Source organism: Vulpes vulpes, chromosome 15, assembly GCF_048418805.1.
Source record: "Vulpes vulpes isolate BD-2025 chromosome 15, VulVul3, whole genome shotgun sequence".
Classification (NCBI taxonomy): domain Eukaryota; kingdom Metazoa; phylum Chordata; class Mammalia; order Carnivora; family Canidae; genus Vulpes; species Vulpes vulpes.
In genome coordinates this window covers 67273772-67290660 of record NC_132794.1, presented here as the reverse complement: position 1 = coordinate 67290660, position 16889 = coordinate 67273772, and the positions used below count along the sequence as shown (strand labels likewise).

Genomic DNA, 16889 nt, shown 5'->3' with positions numbered 1-16889 from the left:
GGGAGCCACGGTTTGAAAGCAGGTGCTGGCCACTCTGTTCACTGAGTTCTGCTCATTATCCCTATACCCTTCCCAGAAGCAAGGGAAGAGGCACAGGCTGTGCCTGCATCCTGGCCGCTCCTGAGCCCGCCCACAACACTCTGCTTTGGGGAGGCTCTGGGTTTTAGGGGAGGAGAACTAGCCTCAGTGAGCTGGAGTCAGGAATGAGTCAGGAATGAGTCAGGTAGAGCAGCCACAGTAGAGGGCAAGTTGACCTGGCACCTCTGTGTGATAGCTCCTGCCTGACACTCCAGCTCCTCCAGGAAGGCTTCCTTGACCTCTCTAGACAAGGAGATTGCTCCTTCTTAGAGAGTCACACAGGATGGATAACCTGGACCCTAAGTGTACCCATGGTTAGGAGCACAGTCTGTCTGGTCTCAAATTCCAACTCTATCATTAACTAGGTGTGTGACTTTGGGCAAGTTGTTTTCCTTCTCTCGACCTCATTCCTTTTCTTAGGCTAGGAAAATAGTGAAAAATGCCCAGGCACAGAGTTGTGGGGAAATACAGGATTTATATATACAGAAGGTGCTCAGGGCAGTGTCGGCAGAGCATAGGTCTTTGACAAGAGGCTGCCATTATAATTATGTAATTTTTTGTGGTAAAGTATATGTAGCATAAAACCTACCATTTTAACCATTTTTAAGGGTACAGCTCAGTGGCGTTAAGTACATTCACATTGTTGTGCAACCATTACCAGCATCCATCTCCAGAATTTTTTCGTCATCCCAAACTGAACCTCTTTCCCACTGAACAATAATTCCCCGTTCCCGGCACCCCCAGCGCCTTCTAGGTTCTATTCTACTTTCTGACTCCAAGCACAACTTTTGATTATAACTTATTTTCTTTACTCAACAAATATTTATTAAACACTTACTTTGCCCCTGGGACTGAAGTAGAATCTGGGGACACCAAGATTCTACTTGGTGATCATCAAGGTTGACAGAGCTTATGCCTTCTTGGAGCTTTTATGCTAGTAGGTTGAGGCTGGTGAGAAGTAAATGATACACACAAGACAACCTCAGATAGAGATGCATACTATTGCTGAAAAAAATTATCCAGAACTTCGAGAGAGGCAAAAGAGAGTACACTCTGTCCTTTGAAAGTCATATGTGGGCTTTGATGAACAGCACCACACAACAATCACTTAATGCTCCAGAGGACTCCCCTGTGTTTGACTTACCTACTTGCTAGTTGATTAAAACTCAGACACCAAAGGTATGTGTTAACTTGTACGTTGCAAGCCCATAGAAAGATTATCTCAAAGGTCACGGCTGTCCAATCTTGCAAAATGGTAGATGTGTTTGTACCTAACCTAGAGATCCTACAGCATTTTTGTTTATTTTGATGCCCATACACAATCCTCAAACGCTCTTGGAACCAGCACTAAGTGATCTTACTGTTTCCTTCACTAACAAGTTAACAAAAAAAGTTTTTTAAAGATTTTATTTATTAATGAGAGAGGCAGGGAGAGAGAGGCAGAGGGAGAAGCAGGCTGCCTGAGGGGAGCCCAATGCGGGACTCGATCCCAAGACTCTGGGATCACGACCTGAGCCAAAGGCAGACACTCAACCACTGAGCCACCCAGGTGCCCCTAAGTTAACAAATCTTTGACATGTATCTATTCTATTTTTGTGTGAGAGCCATATTTTTCACTTTTAAAAATTATACTTTAACCCTATGTAGAACATAGACCAGAACAAGCAGGTAGAGGCGGCTGGAGCTGGTCGTAGTTTAGACTGTTCAGAGAAGACATCATCGAGAGCGTGAAATCTGAGTAGGATGATGAGAAGGAAGGGGCACCCTGAGACCAGGGAGAAGAGTCTTCCTGGTAGGAGAAGTGGTCAGGAAGAGCCAGGTGAGCTCCTGGGGACTTGAGGAGACCAGTGTGGCTGGGGCAGCAGGAAAGGAGAGAGTGGGAATAGATGAAGTCTGGAAGGTTCCAGGTCAGACCCTGCCGAGCCATGCAGCCATGCCAGGGCATCAGGCCCAGTTCGAAACTGATGTTGAGGAATTTGCTCCATCCTCATAATAAGAAAGGAAGTCCCTCAGGCTGCGAGTCAAGCTTCCTGTGTAAGTGGAGCCCTGTTCCCGCTTCTGTTTGGCTCGATGAGTCCTACTGATACTGGGTCACCTTAGCCCATTATCCCAAGCTTCTCCAAGCCTGGGGTCCGGTTGTTTCTTCCACCCCACCTTTGTCTCAGCATGGCTGAGAGATTCTGGGGGGGGGGATGCCCCGAGGGCAGGCCTGGAAAGGGAGGGGCCATCCCTGGGCTGGCTGGTCCAGAAGCAAGTGGGGAGGGAGTCCAGTGCCTCCCAGGAGGTTTCCCCAGGGCCCAGTGAGTTGGTGAGGCCATCAGCGTGCTGGAACTTGGCTCCGCTCGGGGACCTCTCTAGAATGTAAGTGATCCCCCTCATCGCTAAACAAGCCTGACCAACACTGATCTTCAAAGATCCCTGGTTGCACACGAGGCTTCAAGGCATCTCTACTGAACTTGCGCTTTCCGTGGACATTGTGCTCCTGCCATAAGCCCTCTGGGTAAAGGGATCCCTGGGCACCCCCAGAGCTGGGGGCTTTTATGCAGAGACTGAGCCCACTCTGGTCCCCAGAACTCCACTGGGTGCCAGGCACTGTCAGCTGCCAAAAGGCACTAGGAGCGCTGCGAGAGGCACGGCCTGCCCGCTCACCCCGGGGCCTCAGGGCACCGTATGGCCAGGAACGTACTAGAATTTCCATAAGTGCTTTTTTAATGAATGAAGAAACAAAGGTAAATACAAAGCAGTGCCTGGACTTGAATGAAGTCGGTCTGGGAACCGTTCTGTGTTACTTCAGAGCACTCCCATGAGCAGGGGCTAGTTTATGTCCTTTTAATTAAACGTGACCCAACAGATAGCTGTGTACCATGTGAACCAAGAATTCTGGAGTCAGACTGCCTGGGTTCAGTTCCTGGCTCTGTGACCTTGGGCAAGTTACTTAGTCTCTCTGTGCCTCTGTTACCTTATCTATAAATTAGGGATACCTCATAGTGTTGCCATAAGGGTCACAATAGTAAAATTTGTAAAGCACTAGGAGAGTGCTTGGAATATTGTGCTAGGTCATATCTCTTAAAGCAATAAGGGAAAAGCTTGCTCAAAATCAGGGTGACGTCCGGCAGTGAACAGGCTACCTTCTGGGGGACTGAGCTGCCCGTAACCAGAGGTATGCATGAGCTAAGATAATTCACAATTATTATCATTTATTGAACACTTAATGTTGTCTGGCACTATGCTAAGCATTTTACAGTTATTATCCTATTTCGTCTTTACCCTGTGAGGCAGGTGTGATTATCACCATTTGACTCAGGAAACAGAGGCTTTGTGACAAGCTGAGGCAGCCTCAGTGTGGAGTGACAGATGTCCATTCTGAGTCACGCTCAGAATTCCAGGAACATCTGGGGGCCTGAGGTCACGCGGGGCATGGGAACCGTGGGGAAGAGGCAGGTGAGTCGTCTGTGGGCTGGAGGGAGGAGACTCCAGGCGCTGGCCAGCGCCCAGGGGTGGCGATAAGGAACCCTTTGTGCTGAGGCTCAGAGGCAGAGTCAGGGGCGGGAAGGCGGAGGTGGCTTTGGCAGCAATTAATCAATCAACCAAGTGAGCAAGCAGCCAACCAACTTATCAAGCCAGAGACATGTTGTATTTGGCAATGAAGGGAAAGGAGCTGTTGGTAGGTGGCTCCAAAGGCCCCAGGTGCAAGGCGACAGCCTGTCAGGGGAGCTCTCTGAAGCAGGGTGGTGTCTGTGGAGAGACAGAGCTGGAAAGTCCTGGAGGAGGGAACAGCGGGCTGATGGGATGGAAGACCCAGTTGGGTGGGGGGCTCTCCTTGGAACAGAGGGGACAGCCTTCCACCACAGTGGCGGGAGGGAGCAGGTGAATGTGGGGCATAGGAAGAAAGAGAAAGGCCGCAGGGGCCCTAGCGTGGTCCTTATAATAAAAAAGGAGCTGAGGGCATCATGTTAAAGGCATGAGGAGGGAGTTTGGGGCCTTGAGAAAGGAAAGCAAGAGAGGCAAAGAAGTGTGCTGGAGTTGCAGGTGGCCGTGCTGGGGAAGGACGAGCGAAGCCAGGCTGGGCCGGGGTGCGTGGAAACGGTGGTTGGGCGCAGGCAGGGACGCTGCTAGGCCTCACACCTGCTACTCAGCCTCCCCGCTCTCCCCATGAGATCCCCAAGGGCTGGGGCTCTGGGAGTTGTCCTATCCACCTAAGAGTCATTCTTCCTCCCCATCCAGAAATTCTCAGGGGCCAGGAGAGCCACCTCCCAAGAGCAGGTGGAACCTTCCCACTTGTCCAAGGGGCTCCTGTGGCTCCACCACTCGGAGCACTCGCTCCCCATCTTGCACACCCCATTCCTTCTCCACACGGATTCTCCAGAAAACATCAGTGGCTAAAGATAGGCACGGCTGTGGAGTCCTGACTGCTGTCTCCCCTGTGTGATGCCTCGCTTCCCAGGCCTTTCCCTCGGTGTTCTCCTAGGTGTCTCAGTGGGCAGTGGGTGAGCTGGGACTCCATTTCTCTAATGGGAAGGGGACTCAGGTTCTGCGCCATCCACTCGAGGCATCAAGGCATTGGGCTGTCTAAGCAGCTGTCTTGGTATCAAGGCACGAAGCGTCTGGTTGTGGTCTGGCCCCCCTGATCACTCCCCCACGGGGACACTGCCTCATTACCCTTGCTGTGGGATTCCAGGTGGGGACAAGGCAGGGACGGCCAACACTTGAAACACATGTCTCCTCACATCCCAACCTGGCACGGATGACACACGTCAACAGTCTATCATGCCCGATTTCTCAACACAGCGCTTCTGGCAGCATCACAAACGATTGCACTTGGAACTCCAGGTGAGCCCTCTTGGTCACCCCGAGGGTGGGATGGGTTGCTCCAGCAGCGGCTCTCCCCCATCACCTGTGAGGTGGGGTGAGGCCACGAGGTGTGTCCTTGGCTGTGCCCGCAGCCCCCTCCTCCAGATCTCCAGAGGTGGGCTCTCTGCCCCCACCTAAGGAGAGCCAAGAAGCTCCCAGAGTCCCCCGAGGGGGAGGGAGCTAGGGTTCTAATCGCCGCCACCGCACCTCCCCAGCGGCCTTGTCCTCTCTGAGGCTCCCCAGCTGCAGAGCAGATGAGCTAGGCTCCCCCGGGGATCCTCAGCCATGGGACAAGGATCAGAACGGAGGAAGGCCTGTGTGTGTGAGATTTTAAAATCACAGTAACCTCGCCCACCCGAAGGTGGCCTTACCTGCAGTCACCAGCACCAGCCCTCCCGGACATTGTAACAGGGATCTTTGGTCGCACCACTTTTTCATCTGAAAGGAGTATTGCTCATGATGGACTTTTTTTTTTCCTTTTAAAGATGTATTTATCTATTCATGAGAGACAGAGACAGAGAGAGAGAGAGAGAGAGAGAGAGAGGCAGAGACACAGGCAGAGGGAGAGCAGGCTCCCAGCGGGGAACCTGATGCGGGACCCGATCCCAGGACCTCTGGATCATGACCTGAGCCGAAGGCAGGCGCTGCACCACTGAGTCCCCCAGGCGCCCCTCTTGCTGGAGTTTAAACTGACACACATCTGTGGGGGCCGGCCAGGCCCGTGCCCTCTTCGAACGCTCTCCACACTGCAGCAGAACTGACACCGTATGGCCCCGCGTGGCCCATAAGGGGCCTGTCATTTCTCTTAGGAAAGCTCCGTTGTGATCTTGGTGGCATCCGTGTTGCTCTTCTGGGGCAGTTACTTTCCTTCCTGGTAGACCCTGCAAGTCCCTTCCTTTCCCTTTCCATCAAGCGTTCCTGACGGAGGGTGGCTAAGCGGGCAGGGTCTGGTGGGTCACAGCGCCATCCCGGCTGAAAATGCCCAGACTGGGAGCATGGCCCATCTCTGCCCCCAGGGCAGGGAGAAGGCAGCCAAGCTCAAGGGTTATTTTTAATCCCAAAGATGCAGCATTTGAGAACAAACAGCCCCGGCTCTGGGGCTGTGGGAGGACCTGCCAAGGGAGCGTGGGCCTGGAGGCCTCCGAGGGCGAGGTGGCTGCTTCCCGTGGCGGCGGCCCCCCCAGAAACCTTAGCTGGCCATACTGCGTATTTTTACACGGGCTGACTTGCTGCGCCCTCTGGGGGCCCCCGGGTCCTATGAGGACATGTGCACCCATGCACCATGACCTTTAAAGCCAGTCTGGGCCTAACCTGAGCCTGCCATCCCCTGGGGCTGCCCATCTCATGTTGCCCGACACTCCCAACCGCTTCGCCTGCTGCCCTCATGCCCACCCCAGCCCCAGCTCCGGCCTGCTGACGCCGGCTTTGGGGTGCCATTTTCTCTCCCTTTCTTTTTTTCATTCTTCCCCCTTTTTTCCTCCCCTACTCTCTGTAACACAAGGAATTTATTGTAGAGAGATTAGAAAGTTGAGATTAACAAAAAAGAAAAGAAAAACCCTATAGCCCCCCTCCCCTTACCCTTCTACTGTGGGCGGGTGAGGGTAAGCACTTGTTGATATTTGGTAGAAGATAGTTTTCCTGACTTTTTTCTATGCATAGTTGCAAATAGGGTGTCCCCCCCCCCCCCCAAAAAATACGGGATCTCACCCAAGGCCTGGCACTGAGGAAACCAGGAGGGTGCCTCATCTGGAAGAGTGCTAGTGTCATCGCCTCCTGAGCGATCCCAGCTCCGTGGCAGGGGTTTGTGAGGACATTACAGGGGAGCAGTTAGCACAGCGCCTGGTCCCACAGCAGTGCTCCGTACAAGCGGCTTTCTCTCCATCCTCATCTTTCCCAGCAGCACTCATTTTGCCCATGTCGGGCTTTGGTGCAGGGGTCACCTGATTTGGAGCCCCCCTGGTGTGCTGGCTAAGAAGACAGACTCTGGAGTCCTCAGTGCTTGGGTCAAAGTCCTTGCTCTGCTCTGTGTGAGGTTAGGTAAGTGGATGAACTTTGTGTCCAACTTCCTCATTGGTAAAACAGGGATGAAGATAGGATACGTGGTACAGCCTGGTGTGAGAATTCAGTGAGCAAGCACATAGTAAGTGCTCAATAAACAGGAGCTCTTGTCCTAGCATTATTATTTTACTTCAATTCTTATGGAATACCCATGTTTCAGGCACTGCTTAAGCTTCCTGTATGATTTGGGGTAAATTAACTTCACTCTTTCTTACTTCATTCAGATTGTGATGCTCAAGGCAGTTGGGAAAGGAGACGGGGAGTAATTTCAGGCACTTGGATAATTAGGAAATTTAACATATTTGCACTACAGGGATCACTGGAGCTCATTAACTCACTGGGAAGATGTTAAAGCCACGTTGCTTTAATTGGGACTCCCATGCACACACTATTCTGGTGGTCGAAGGCAAGTCATGAGCTCATGCGGATTCACTATGCCATTCATACTACTTCTGTCTTTGAAAACTTCCAGAATTAAAAAAAAAGTTACATATATACATATATCCATTTACTGTTTTACCTTCATACTTTCTATACATTGTTTTAATATATTTTTTCACAATTTTCATGAATCTTTTTTGGTAGTCAAGACAATAAACCACTAAAAATGCATCCCCCCTTGAGACACACTGGCACTGACAGATGCCACTGCTGGTCTATAGTAGGGTCTTACTCTGGGCTGGTCATACCCCACAGCACTGATGACATGCAGAATTCCCAGCTGACAGGTGTCGGGACAAAGAGCAGACACACTGTGGCACCTGGTGCCAGTTGCATTCCCTCCCAGTATTGGCTTCCAGCCCATAGTGTGGGTCACACTTGTCCTATCTATGTCAATGCCCAGCACTCAGCGTGCCCCATTAAAACTCTGAGAGCAGAAGAGGTGAAAATTAGGCCATGCATCCAGATCAATGCCAGAACTTTCCACTTCAAGGTTAGGGGTCCCCGACATCTGCCCCTTCCCTCTTTGAGGCCAGGCAGCAGGCTACTCAACATCCTCTTTTGCTCTGGTTTGGTCAACAACACAGATGTCACAACCTTGTCTCTGCATAGAACCCAGCTCACCTTGTTTTTTGTGATCATCCAGCTGCTTTGGTTGGTTTTGTTGCCACCACCATTATTATTAGGAATAATTAGAGCTTCCAGTTATTGGGTGGTTATTGGCTGCCAAATGCTGTGCACGCATACGCTTTGCTTCATTTAATCCACACAGTAGCCAAGGAGGTAAATACTATTATCCCATTTTTCAGATGAAGACATGAGCTTGGAAAAGTTGAGTGACTCATCCAGTATCCCAGAGCTCATAAACAGAGATTCAGGTTCCAGGCTGTCTGATTCCAAAGTTCATGTTCTTAACACTATGCTAATTAGAGGCTCCCTGGCCCCCAACTGCCTCATCATACCCAGAAAGAAGAGAAGGGTGTAAAAGCATGGCTTTCACTAGGTCTAATATTGTGTTGTTGTTGTTTTGTGTGTATATCATAAACAGAGACAACTGTCATGTGGATACCCTGGCCATCTGGGCTGTCACCCTCCATCAAGGGACTGACTGTGTCTGTGGGGTGGGGGGCGGGGAGCGGGCATTCACGGCAGAGAGAGGGCAGCCCAGAGGTAGATGACTGTCAAGTGATACATCTACTCTGGCCTTCAGCATACACAGGTTCGCCTCAGCTGACACCCATCAGCCTGTTACCTTGAGCAACCCACCTACTCCCTCTGAGCCTCAGTTTCCTGGTCTTTAGGATGGGGAAAACAAAGCACAGGTCACAGTGAGCAAGCGCACAGAGATTGCAAGTGGAAAATGCCCAGCCCCGAGCCTAAGCAAAGCAGTTACCGGAAAATAAAGATGTTCCCCCTGTATTCCTGGTGGCAGGACTGGGAAGGAGGAGACGATGTGACCGTGCAGGGAAGGGGACACCTCTGAAGCCCAGCTCCTCTCCTAGAAACTGGAGGTCATATTTTGAGAGCCCTTTGGCCTCCCTGTGGCTGCTGGGCTTCCCCAGCCCCTTGCTGAGGATGTGCTGCTCACTGCTCGCCCTCCGCCCTGCTCCTTCCTCCTCCTCCCCCTCAGCCAAGCTGAAGTTCCAGACTGCTCCTCCCTGTCTTCCTTGCCCACAGCCACCCCCCCCCCCCCAGCTGGGCTGCAGGTGGTCTATGCCTCCGGAGGTGGCTTCCCCGCTGAGAAGTTGGGCCACCTGTTCTGTCCTGTGAACCACGTGGTTTAGAAAACTATGACTTGATTCAATGCATCCCTGACCCCACAGACACACACGTGCAGAGACACACATGCAGTGTCAGAGAGACACATATCCAGCCTGTCTGGCACTCACCGGCTATAGAGACGCACAGACAGATGTAGGCAGTTGCCTCCCAACCGTTGGGCCCGGCCTCCTGCCCAGTGGCCCCCACCCCCGAGTCCTACCTCTATGGTCTAATAAGAGCAGGTGAGACAGGTTGTGAGCTTCTAGAGAGGTTTCCCAGTGCCTCCTCCTAAGGCATTTCCAGGTAAAGGTTGTTCAGCTCTGGGCCAGCCTCCAGGGCTAATGGCTCCCTGGCCGAGTCCTGTAGATGAGGGTTCTCGGGGCCCCAAGTTTCATTTCTAGCCCAGTCCAGATCCCAGCCTTCCACAAACTCAGGCCGTCCTCAGAGTCAGCAAAGGTTCCCACAGAAACTCCATTTGGTGTGGATTTAATCACAGGGTGTTTTTAAAGCTTCATCTGGAGGTAATTTGGAATTTAAATTACCAGGGTAGCAGATATTTTTACCAATAGAAGGGCTTAGAATCATTATAGCCTGTCAATTATCGATCAGCCATTTCCAAAGGATTAAACAACAACAACAACAACAACAACAACTAAGACCTGTTTTACCTAGCTTGTGGCATCGCACGTAAAACCAACATAATATGAATATGAATAAAGCAACCACTGCCAAAGGGGGGGGGGGGGGAAGACCTGTTTTACCGAGTATGTTAGAAAAATTCCCTTCAGGATTTGGTCGTTATTAGCGTAACTGATATAAATAGTCCACGACACTTGGGAATGTGTTCCATGACACATTTTGCGGATTTTGTAAATTAAATTAAGTCATACTAAGACCCACCTACAAGGCCCTCAGAAAAGTCAATCTCAGCCACTTTTCAGGGCCTTCCCTCTCCTGCCACACAGAACTCTGAGGTCTTGAGGATTCTAGAACCTTGGGGATTCCAAGAACCTTGGCAGAACCTTGATCGGATCCGTTCTGGTCAGTGTTAAGTTGCTCATTATCCAAGCCCTGGTGGCCAGTTGAATCCTGCTGCTGCTTGTAGCATCCTCCCCAAATCGAAGGCCATGGAGTGGGGGGGGGCGGTTGTCAGTCCTAGCCATGTCCCTCCCCCCATCTTAGCCACTCCCAGAGCCCTGCCACCCCCAGGGTGCTGGGTAGAGGCCCAGCACTCATGCGTCCTGCCAGCCCTCAATGACCTCTGACCCCTGGGTCCCTCCCCAGCCCTCTCTATCTCTAAGAATTAGGGTTAAGTCTCCAGACGCTTAGACAATCTAAGAGAGGCCTCTAACTTGCCCCCTGGGGGCAAGAGAAGCCTGGGCCTGCAAAACACAAGGGCCCCTGGAGAGGAAGAGATGAGAATACCTCACATTCTTTTCCAGTGAGTCTGCAGAAGAAAAACAGACATGGCTAATTTCTCAATCACGGTAGCCCCTGCCTTAGTCAATAATTACCTGATTTACTTAGAAAACCATACTCTTTGGGGAGTGGATAGAGCTGTGGGCCAAAAGCAAACAAAACACAAAAACAGAAGTTCTTTGAATAGAGGTTAAGACATCTCTTGGCTTCCGTCATTCCCAGTCTCTCTAGAACACTCCTGTTTGGACAGAGATGGGTTCAAAGCCACACAGAGACCATGTAGTAGTGTGGTTGTTTGTTGTTTCTCTTTGTGGAAATCTGCCCTGATGAGACTGCAATAAATGACACTGAAACTCAAGTACATGAGGGCTAGCCTCAGCGCACACCCAGGGCCATGCAGGGCGGTGGAGCTCCTGGTCAAGAGAAATGGCTGTGGAACCAAACAGACCAGAGTCTGACTCCTGGCTCCATCAGGTTTTAGCCATATGACTTGGGGCAAGTGATTTCACCTCTCTGAGCTTCAGTTTGTTCGCTTCTAAAACAGAGGTGATAAAGTGCCCCCTAGGATTGTGTGAAAGCTAAATGGCCGACAGCCAAGGTGGTGGTTCTGCTGTGAGGAATACCCTCTGCTCCAGACACATGCCCGCCACCTATGACCTAGAGAGAGGAAGTGAAAATGACACAGCTGCATTCAAAAAACAACATCAACATGTCTGTGGGCACAACTGTGATGGATTCTGTAGCCCTCCCCCCCGCCCAGGTCCCAGGGGGATGGCGATTGGCTTTCTCTTCACCCTCCTTTCACTCTTCCCAGCCCCCTCCTCTGCTCCTACCCCTTGAATCATTTCCTAAAATAAACAAGCTACAGACAAGCTCTTATCTCAGACTCTGCTTTTGGGGGGGGGGGTGGGGAGTCTGAGTTAAGACAACTGGAAGGAGACAAAAAAAAAAAGAGGGGGGATGGTAAATAGAAACAAAATATGGCAGAAATTTATTAGAATATATTAGTTACTACAATAAATGTAAATAGATTACCCATCAAAAGACTATTAGATTAGGGTAAACGAATTTCTGAGGTATACCTAAAGCAAAACTACAAAAAAAGATGGAAAATAAACATTGGCAAAAGATATATCCAGCCAGCGCAGACCAAAAAAATATTGTTATGGTTGAATTGTGACCCCCCCAATAAGTCCCAGCTGCCAGCACCCCAGAATGTGACTTTATTCAGAGACAGCCATTGCAGATATCATTCGTTATTATGATGTCAGAGTCTTAATCCAGTGTGACTGGTGCCCTGAGAACAAGGGGAGAGACACGGACCCAGGGGAAGACAGCCACGTGGCAGTGAAGGCGGAGACTGGAGTGATAGTGCCACAACCGTGGATTGTGGGGGGGGGGGGGTTACCAGGAGCTGAAGAAGCAGGAAGGGGCCTCTCCTCCAGGATTTGGAGGGAGCACTGCCCTGCCAATGCCTTGGTTTCTGACATTTCATCTCTAGAGCTGTGAGAGAATAAATTTCAATTGGTTTAAGCCACCTAGTTTGTGATAATTTGTTATGGCAAGTTCAGGAAATTAATGTTTATGTCCAGCAATATTTATGTGAGACCAAATAAAATCTAAGATCAAAGCATTATGAAGAATAAGCCAAGATAATACTTAATTATAAAAGCAACATCCCATTAAGAATATATAACAATTATGAATTTGGGTGTGCTTAACATGAGTACATTTATAAGTTCCTTTATGGGAGTTGATTAATTAATATTTATAGTAAAATATTTTTACTATACTTTTATCGGGAGTTGATAGATCAAGCCACCAAAAAAGAGGAAAGGTATGTAGGATATGAAGAGCTAATTCAGTAAACCTGACCCGGTATGGATCATGGATCAGTATGTATGGAAGCCTGCCTTTGAATGGAGGATATAGATCCTTTTCAAGCAAGTTGACCATTTTAGCAAAGAAGCCTTGATAAATTTTAAGTTATTTATAATATACAAATTATATATATATATATATTTTTTTGAGGTGAGGAAGGGCAGAGGGAGACAGAAAATCTTAAGCAGGCTCCATGCCCAAGTGTGGAGCCCAACTTGGGGCTCGATCTCACAACTCTGAGATAACGACCTGAACCAAAAATCAAGAGTTGGACACTTAACCCACTGAACCACCCAGGCATCCCACAAATTATATTTTCTCTCCACAATGTTATTAAGTTAGAAACAAACATACTCCTAAATATATTTTGGATTAAGGAGAAAGTCTTAATAAAAATTACAAAATATTTAGACCTGAAGAATTGCGGAAGGATTACATAACGAAACTTGAGAGATGCAGATGAAGCAGTACCTAGCAGTAAATGTATAGCCTTAAACTACCTTACTGGAAAAACAAGAATGAAAATAAATGAATTGACATTTTAATACAAGATGCTAGAACAAGAAAATAAACAAGATACTGCATTTAGGATTCTTTGCATAATGTTTGCCCTACAGTAAATACTCAGTAGAGGAAGGCACTTAAATAGAAATTGTACTTGTATTTATTCTGCCCATAATCTTCCAATTAAGAGAGTTTTTCTTTCAAGGTTTATGTAAAAATTTCATAAGTAACTTGTGCTAAGGTGATTTATAAAAAGAAATATCTGGTCTTCATCCCTGTTTCTGGCACAGAGCTCCTAAAACCCTTGGGATTTCCTGCACTGAGAGCCAGAAAGGTGTCTCTTGTTGTGTTGTGTTATTGAGGTGATTTTTAGAAAGTCTCTGAGTATCCTAAGATTGGGGACTGGTGGCCTGGGTAGCCAAGCATGTGATCAGAGGGTTAGAACTTTCGATCCCATCCCTGGGTGGGGAGGGGAGGAGAGACTGGAGATTGAGTTCAATCAGCAATTGCCAATGATTTAATGAATTGCACCTATGCAATGAAGCCTCCATGAAACCCCAAAAGGTTGGAGTTCAGAAGGCTTCAGGGTTGGTGAATTTATGAAATTTTAGGGACAGTGACATGCTCAGAGAGCAAGCTGCACTCCCTTCCCATACCTTGCCCTATGTACTTCTTTCATCTGGCTGTTTCTGAATTTTATTTTTTTTTAAGATTTTATTTATTTATTCATGAGAGACATAGACAGAGACATAGAGGGAGAAGCAGGCTCCCTGCGGGGAGTCCAACGAGGGACTGGATCCCAGAGCTCCAGGATCACAACCTGAGCCAAAGGCAGATGCAGAAGCACTGAGCCATCTCTGAATTTTATTCTTTTATAATAAACTGGTAATCTAGGAAATGAAAAGTCCCTCTGAGTCTGTGAGCTGCTCCAGCAAATTAAATGAACCCAAAGAGGGAGTCATGGGAACCTCTGATCTATAGCTGGTCAGTCAGAGGCCCAGGTAATAATCTAGATTTGCAATTGGTGTCTGAAGTCGGGGAGATGCCAGTCTTGTGTGGCTGAACCCCTAACTTGGGGCATCTGATGCTATCTCCCAGTAGACAGAGTCAGAATTGAGGTGAATTGTAGGACACCCAGCTGGTGTCAGAGAATTGGTCAGTGGGGGGGGGGGGGGGGGGGGGAGGGGAATACCCACACTGGGGTTGGTGTCAGAATCTTACAACTATAGCACCAAGCAGAGGTATTTCTGTGCCTGACTCCAGAAATTAAATCTTACACATTTTTGCATAGTCAATAATCCAGAAATATAATTCTCCAGCTCATGTTGGTGTCCTCTGTCTAGATTAAACATGAACACATTCCTGAGCCACTGGATGGGTGAGAGGCTGGGCTCAGGAGCTCAGCAATGGTGGAATATGCATCAGTCAAGAAGTGAGGTCCCTGATGGCAGCTGCCTTCTGAAAGACCTTAATGGCATCGAGAGAGTTCCATCATCAATCTTCTTGGAAGGAAACAAGGACTTAAGTAATTAGACAGTATCACTTTTTCCAAAGGTCGTGCTGTTGTACCACTTCCCTAAAATTATCCTTCAGAAAAGAGGGAGTGGCCTGAGATAAGCTTTTAGTTACAGGGTGTTCTCTCAATGATGGTATTTTTGAATAACAAAATACTATTTGGAGAATATACAAAGTCCCCAAAGGAACTCTGTCAATGTTATTTTTAGATTGGTAAGGAGATCACTTGACATAATTTGTTGAGGAAGCAAAGAAATGAATAGAAATGTACTAATTTCTCCCAGCTGGGCAAGGTCTTCACAGATTGGAGTACTGGGAACTTTTTATTTTATTTTTATTTTTTAGAGATTTCTTTATTTATTTGAGGGAGGGGAGGGGGAGAGAGGAAGAGAGAGACTCCCAAGCAGACTCCCCCCCCCCCCCCCCAGAGCACAGAACCTGACCCAGAGCTAGAGCCCAGGACCCTGAGACCATGGCCTGAGCTGAAATCAAGAGTCAGATGCTTAACCGAATGAGCCACCCAGACACCCCTCTGTGCAAACTTTGTAAAGATCATCGATCACCACGGCACTGTCATAGAAGTCCTGTATATACTCATACCTGTAGCTTAGAAAGTTTGTCTTACAGTGGATTATGCATGTGGGTACTTATGGCTCAGAATAAATTTCCAGTGACAAGAAATACAAGTTCAAAAAAGTGCTTGATTTGGGGCACCTGGGTGGCTCAGCGGTTGTGTGTCTGCCTTTGGCTCAGGTCATGATCCCGGGGTCCTGGAATCGAGTTCCGCATCGGGCTCCCTGCAGGGAGCCTGCTTCCCCCTCTGCTTATGACTCTGTCTCTCTGTGTGTGTCTCTCATGAATAAATAAATAAAATCTTTTAAAAAAACACAAAACGCTTGCTTTCAAACAATGTAGTAATTAAAGGTGATGGGCTCTGGGAGACAGTGGGGGAGAACCCAAAGTGGCTCTTGTGATAAGACAGTGATGTTGAGATAAGCCTAAAGAGTTTGAACAAAACTGTTTCATGAGATACAAGAGACAAAAAAAAAAAAAAGCAGTCTTTCTCTGTTATTTTATATGACGTGTGGTTTGCAAAGTTTGTTGTACATAATCAGTTAAATATCATGAGTCCTATTTTTGACTTTTCCATCTTTAGTCCTAAAGTCTATACATTCGAGTGAGCCCCAGAGTTTTTCTTGTTGAGTCTTGCATTTAGAGAAAGACCCCAAAAATGAAATCTAGTACTCAAGGTTGACTTCTCTTTGCTCAGGCATATGTATTCATCTGTAAAAGGGAAGAGGGTAAGGAGGGTCCTTGACCTTACTGGCCCCTCAAGCCCGCCCACCTGTGCGGAATGTAACAGACTACACTTGGACCTGCTTTCCTTCATGCCCGCTGGGATGGGCCTGCTCTCAGTCCCCAGGAGCCTGAGCACGTGAGGGGCAAGAGGCAGCCTGGGACCCTTTATCTTCACTGACCAGTCCGCAGTCAATACCCTGGTACGTTCTGGGAAGGGTTTCTAAGCTCCCAGGACTGAATGTGTTTCCTCCCCACCCCCACTCGCATTGTTGAAGCCCTCCCCCCCCCTCCCAGGGTGATGGTATTTGGAGGTGGGGTCTTTGGGAGGTAAGAAGGTTCAGGTGAGATCAGGAGGGTGAGATTAGCGCCCTAGATGACATTAGTGCCCTTAGAAGAAGAGGAAGAGACCAGAGCTCCTCTTTCCGAGTTTGAGGATACAGGAGAAGGAGGCCATCCTAGGAAGAGAGTCCTCACAGGGAAGCAAACCTGCCGGCGCTTTCATCCTGGATTTCTCAGCCTTCAGAACTGTGAGAAGCAAGTGCCTGTTGATGAAGGCCCCGATGATGGCATTTGGTCCCTGCGGCCCGGCCTCAGTCATTGAGGATGCCAGGCAGTTCCTGCGCACTAGTGCTTGGGAGGGGCTGGCGTGTCGTCACAGTGAAGTCAGCATCTGTGTGACATCTCGTCTTTGCCATTTATCTTCCTGCACTTTTGGGGGGTTAGGGAATGTTCTGCTGTCCTTCTAGGATGAGTGAGGAAATAATACAGCTCCCAGTTACGGCAGGAAGTGAGATTTTGCTCACTGATGAGGGAGGAGAGCTTGTGGGAGAGGATGCGTGCTTCTCAGGGCTCACCGCCCCCCCATCTCCTGGACCCCCCCACCCCCCAGTACACCTACTTCTCTGTAAACGAGCATAACCCAGCACAACCCTCCCTACCCCTGGTCCCCGCAACACCAGCTGGAGCTTTGTGCAGCCGGGGGCCCCCCCTCCGTGCACAGAGCGGCCCCCCACACCACCAGAGCTTCTGGAGCGCCCACTGTGGAGGCACTGTCCTTGGTGCTGGGGCCACCCGATGAATGA

The 16889-nt window shown here is 49.0% G+C and overlaps 1 long non-coding RNA gene across 1 annotated transcript; it reads right to left on the bottom strand.

Annotated features, from left to right (window-relative positions):
* Positions 1-533: 533 nt before the first annotated feature.
* LOC140595804 (uncharacterized) lies at positions 534-6836 on the bottom strand. Its single transcript, XR_011997685.1, has 3 exons — positions 5556-6836; positions 5301-5424; positions 534-4972 (listed from the first exon to the last, which is right to left on the bottom strand). It is a non-coding gene; the product is annotated as an uncharacterized lncRNA (long non-coding RNA).
* Between the last annotated feature and the right edge of the window lie 10053 nt (positions 6837-16889).